The sequence below is a fragment of the Nicotiana tomentosiformis genome, chromosome 12, assembly GCF_000390325.3.
Source record: "Nicotiana tomentosiformis chromosome 12, ASM39032v3, whole genome shotgun sequence".
Lineage (NCBI taxonomy): Eukaryota > Viridiplantae > Streptophyta > Magnoliopsida > Solanales > Solanaceae > Nicotiana > Nicotiana tomentosiformis.
In genome coordinates this window covers 33794133-33800249 of record NC_090823.1, presented here as the reverse complement: position 1 = coordinate 33800249, position 6117 = coordinate 33794133, and the positions used below count along the sequence as shown (strand labels likewise).

The 6117-nt window shown below is 31.4% G+C and overlaps 1 long non-coding RNA gene across 1 annotated transcript; it reads left to right on the top strand.

The window, feature by feature from the left end:
- The first annotated feature begins 655 nt into the window (after positions 1–655).
- On the top strand, positions 656–1189 carry LOC117273193 (uncharacterized). Its single transcript, XR_004503154.2, has 2 exons — positions 656–857; positions 965–1189. It is a non-coding gene; the product is annotated as an uncharacterized lncRNA (long non-coding RNA).
- The last annotated feature ends 4928 nt before the right edge of the window (positions 1190–6117 follow it).

The following is a 6117-nucleotide window of genomic DNA, read 5'->3' as shown; positions in this document are numbered from 1 at the left end:
ATAGTGTGAGGATAGTTTTGGCCATTTTCCATAAAAAGATCAATGTAAATTCCTCAAAACAATTACCCTTGTACTATGAGAAAATGCTTAAATATACCCATCGTTATACTTTCGGTCCATATATACTCCTGCCGTAATACTATTTGTTCAAATATACCCCTCTTCCGTTAAATTTATCCAAGGTGGACATCAAATCCTATATGGTACTAACATTTAATGAGGTGGATGCCACCTCAGCGCCCCTAACCCATTTTGCTCCTCCTTTCTATTTTTGTTTCCATCACTAAACTTTCCTTTCCCTCGAAGAGAATTTTAGTGGTATAAAAACAAACGTTTAAGGGTCTGATTTGCCCCTCTACTATCATAAATAGGCCTCATTTACCCCGTTTGAGTTTTCTATCAAAAATATCCCCACTATTATACATTAGGTGAACATTTATCCCTTACATGTTAAAAATACCCTCCCAGCTTTTAAAATCCACGTGGCATCCCCTTATTGGACCGACTGACCCGCCCCAAATTTTAATTCAAACTCGCCCGACCCAACCAATTAGACTACACCCATCAGTTACAATTCCAATTTCCCATCCGATGTTATTAGCTCTCTTAGAAAGAAAAAGACCTAGGGTTCATCAGAGGAAAAACATCGTCCATTGTAAAGTCTTTCTCTCCCACTTTCTTTCTTCTTAACTTCATACATTGGGTTGTGAAGGTTTTCCACCATAGCAATTTTTGTCATGTCAGAAAGTAGTTCTTCATCAAGGAGGAGGTGACATTGTGGGGAAATTGCCAACCACTTCACTTCAACGACTCCATATAATCCCGGAAGGAGATTCTTTAACTGCCCTAAACCTGATGTATGTATTATTTCTTTATTCTGGTTCCATTTGATTTTTTTGATAATTTAATTTTTCCCCTTGTATTAGTGGTTAATAATTGCAAGGTCTATGCTTTGTGTTGGTAGATAAGCTCGTGCGGTTATTGGGAATGGCAAGATGATGTGTTACCAGATCGACAGCTCATTGCAATTAACAATTTGAATTACAACTTGGATGCCGCTAATGTTAAACTCAACTATATGAAGTCGACGTTGGATGAAATCATTCTTGAAAGGGATAGATTAAAGGAAAGAGTGGATATCTTGAAGGCTCTAAAGAATTCGGAAGTGAACAAAGCCCGTAAATTGGAAGAGAGTCCTAAATATGAAGATCTTCATTATGACTCATGGGCAATATTTATAGGATTTGTTGCCGCAGTGCTAATGAACTGAAGTTGATATATTAAGTGCAGCTTTTCAAGTGAGTGTATTGGTACTTCTTTTGTAAACAATGAAGTGTTGTAGTGATGTTTTAGTATTATTCTCTATATTTTCTAGTGAATGTGTTGTTTTGTTGCAAAATTTTAAGTAGACAGAGAACCATGATTTTATATTCCTGTGCCCCTTTCTCTAGGATAAATTTAAATAGTGTTTAGATGAAGTATGGTAATTCATACTAGCATTTACTAAAAGAAGTTGATGTAACAGTAAACAATAATTAACAAAATGATGTCATTTACTTATCTGCATTTGGGTAGCTAAACACCATATTCAAGTCAAGAAGTATAAAAATAGAATGAAGTTCTAGAATCCAGATTCCAGTCATGAGTTTAGAATGATGGAACATTATGTCCACCAAAGTCATCTTTAATATCCTAAAAAGGTAATAAAATAAATTAGAATGAACAATAAAAAATAAAGGATATGGCAACAAAATTAAAAATAAAACAATTCAGATAGGCAACAATATTCCTACTTTACATACTATTTTGAATAATCACCTAATAAAATGGTTTGCAATGTTATTCATAGAGATTGTTAGGGATATATTAGATATGCCCTAGATCCAATTTCATATTTGATGATTTCAACATATTTTTGTGAATGTTATTTGATATAAAAATATATGACATTTGATATTCGTTTATCATAGTTATTATTAATTGCTTGATTAATATAATAAGGTCCTTGATTAAATTTTGAGATTTGTCATCATGATGGAGATCATGATAATAAGAGTAAAGTCTCTTACAATTTAATCTAAATTTTGTTCCTGGCCGTAGGATTATTAATTTGGACATTAGTAATCCGGTTAGATCAATATTTATGTGATCATCTTTATGGGATAAAGATTAGTTGTTCTCATTAACTAAATAATATAAATATATGATGCATATAGAGATATGATTATTGAACCGATTCATTGGATAATTCCTAATGGTTAGAATTATCATAAACTGTCAATAGGATATTCTTTTGAAGAATGTGATGTAAGAGTTTCCTTTGACCTGATATCATCATAATAATTGACAAGTTATTTATTGTGCTTTGATACTAGACACTTATGGCCCTAGGGGCGATAGTTGAAAGGATATTGGGTACGATTAAATACTTGTAGAATTAGTGATTGATCAAAATGGAATCTGTCAACTCTTGGTAATGAATTTAAGCTCCATATTGTCATAAATTATAACCGGCCAAATTAAGACCTTGGCCATGGCGATTGAATAAAAGAAGAAAAGAGTTTCTTAGGTCATTCAATGAAAGAAGAAAAGAGTTTCTTAGGTCATTCAATGGTCGATTATTTTTTACATGAACACATAGTCGGTCGTCCATTAGGATTTGACAGTTGAACCATATCCTAGGATGACCCAGAGTTATAAAGACAGAAGGAATTAATACATTATTCTTCTACAGGTTCTTGAGAGTAAATTGTATACTTCATGCTATCCGATCGTTAAGGAGTGTTGCTAGACGCCACCCTTGATTAGTATATTGATGTGATCAATTTACTACCAGTTTAGTATTGAACCTATGGGGTCACACACTAACGAGTGTTCTGATCTTTGCTAAAGGATTAATTACTTTATTATTTGATAATTAAATTAAATAATTTAATTAGTCAAATAAATTTAGTTATTAGTGCAAATGAAATATTATTATATTCTTCGCTATCACAGAGGATATAATTAATATTCTTGATAAGTTGAAGTTTTCTATTTTAAATAAGAAAATTAAACTACATCTCTTGGTTGATATATGTATATATATATATATATATATATATAAGATATATATGCACTTGGTAATTATAATTAATATTTTTAGAATTCAATTCCATAAATGAGATACATATTTTTATTTTAAAATGTTGACTAAATTATAGAATTCAATTTAGAATTAAATTTCATAAATGAGTTACATGTTTTTATTTTAAAAGTATGACTAAGTTGTAGATTTCAATTTAGAATTTAATTCCATAAATGAGTTACATGCTTTTTAAATATTTACTATAAAGCATATGATTTGTATTTTCCAATGGAAATTATGTTTGTATATTTGTGTTAGTCCTAATTAAGAATTAGGGACATATAGCTCTTACACATATTATAAAGTCATGTAAAAAATCAAGAGAGTTATTCTTGAGAAGAAAATTGCTTTGAGAAAGTAATAGTGCAATACAAAGCCAAGATAAAAAATACCAATACAAGAAAATTATTTCTTGTTCTTCTACCTTTGAGATGAGATTTTTGAGAAAACTTTCAACACAATATTTTCATTCAATTTGTTCACGGGATTTTATTGATCAAAGAGTTGATAGCAAGGATCAGTCTCGGTGTGGATACGCATAGAGTCTTCGCACTATCGAAGAAATTTAAAACTAGACTCCCTTCACCATGTACGTCTTAGATCCGATCTTTAACATATAAAATAAAATTTAAACACGAAAAGATCTGCCTAGGATTGTTATTGTTTTCCGCTGCATGTTATGAACACCTCTACGTAATCCTACAGTGGTATCAGAGCCGTGGTTTAAGAAATGCACCTGCTCGTTCTTTTCTATTCTTCCTCATAGTTATGAGGATGACTTTCAGTTTGTTCTTTTCACTTTGGATGTATATGATTTCAATTATGGATTAACTCAAGTTTGTGGAAAGGGTTCTATGCATTATTTCAACTTATTTGCTTCTTTAACAAAAGGTTAAACTGAAAGCTCTTCAAATGACTGTTAAAACAATAAAGAAAATGTTATCAAACAATAAATTAATGGACCACAAGGAAAGACAAACATGGGGAACCAGAAATACAAAAACAATATGCAACGACATGACCACATACAATAAGAAAGTGAAGTCCCACTAGGTTTAAAATATTCAATTGGGGAGTCAACAACCATACACCGACAAAAAAAACCTTAAACCCCAAACTTAAGACCCCACAATCTCAATTCCGCCACCAATATTTTCATTAAACAAACAAAAAGGGCCAAACCACATGAACCACAAACTATCCAAAAATCCAAAAACAAATCTATCTCGGAAAAAACCCTAACGAAAAATCACCTAGACAACCCATGCAAACAAAATCCACTCATAAACAACACAGCCAACAACCAACTTTAAAGATTTGAGCTCATGCTCAAAACCATAACAATATTAAAGAACGAAATCCCTAAAGGCGACTAATTCGCGACAAATTTAAGCAAGAAAAATACATATAAGAGCTTAAACAAACAGTTTCTTGAAGAAAGCAATGTGTCACGACCCCAAATCTCCTCGTCGTGATGGCACCTAACTCAACCCGCTAGGTAAGCCAACTAATAACTATCTATTTCCAATGATATTAACAAGATAAATAAACGATAGTAATTTACTGAATTTTATACATTTTCCAAGGACTAGTGTGAGAATCTAACTTTTGACTATATTTGAATTTTTATCACCTTCTACTATGTAAATATTTTCAGAAATTTAATATATATTTTTTAGCTTCGTTACACTTATAAGTGGGAAATAAAAAAAGAAAAGTAAAATAAGTGGGAAATAAAAAAAGAAAAGTAAAAAAGTGAAATTTTAAATATATTAAAAGTAAAAAAAGTGAGAAATTAAAAAATAAAAGTGAAGGAAAGTGGGGAATTATTTTTTTAAAAAATAAGAAAAATAGGAAGTGGAAATTCTTTTTAATTAAAAATAAATAAAAAATAAAAATCTGAAAATTCTGAATTTTTTTAGTGTATATAGAAGAGAAATGTGATGAAAAAGAGGGAGAGAGAAAGGAAAAAATAGGGAGGAAGGAATTGAGAAAAATTTATTTTCTCAATTCTAGGATAAGGAAATTTCTATTCGTGTCATTCTTTCTTCGGCTTTCTTTCAAAAAATTCAGCAGCTTCACCACCCCAAAACCACCAGCCCTTGACCACTTTTGAGCCATCATTAACCCCTCCACCCCCCCCCCCCCAAAAAAAGCTCCAAAAATAGCCACTAAATCGTTAGTTTTGCAAGGTTGATTGAGGTTGCCAGTTGAGATTTGCCGCTCGAGTTTTCCGTGGTCCGAAGGGTCCAGTTGAGAGCTATCCGATCATTGAGTGGTTGTAATTTAAATCCACAATCATCAATACAAAGGTTCACTTCTTTTTCTATTTTTTTTCTCATTAATATTTTGGGTCACTTTGTTTTAATTTAACTTTGAGTATGATATGATCGAGTTCGCATCTGAGTGTGCTAAGATTAATTTGTTCTCATGTTGAGTATTTGTTAAGATTAATTTATTGTCCTTTTTAGTAGTTCATACGGTTAATTTTATTGATGAATATGTATTAATTCGTTACTTTTCTTGTTTATTTAATGAAGTAATGGCTTTCCATTTTAGCATGCTTTAGTTTCATTTTGATCTCCTATCTTAGTGACTAAATTGATCCTGCCTGTATCTATCTTTTCCTGCCATAAATTTAGTCTAATTTCAAATATTGGTTAGCAGTAAAATTATAAGAGATTAGGTTAGGCCATGATTGGTGTAACACTTTAATTGAACTTCCCTAGCGTATTTATGGGCTAATTATTGCACATGATCAAAAACAAATAAACATTCACAAGCTAGCCAACGTTTTTTATAATTAATTTACTTCATTTCCTACATAACAATATACATACCTCATGACCTTACAATAATGTCAAAATTAGTAATTGAATAATATTCGAACACCGTAGCTTGATTTAGGTGCGATTAATAATAAATCATCGTGACTATGGGTATGGTTCCTGTGGCATAGTCATGATACGTAAACCCCAATTCAAGTGCGC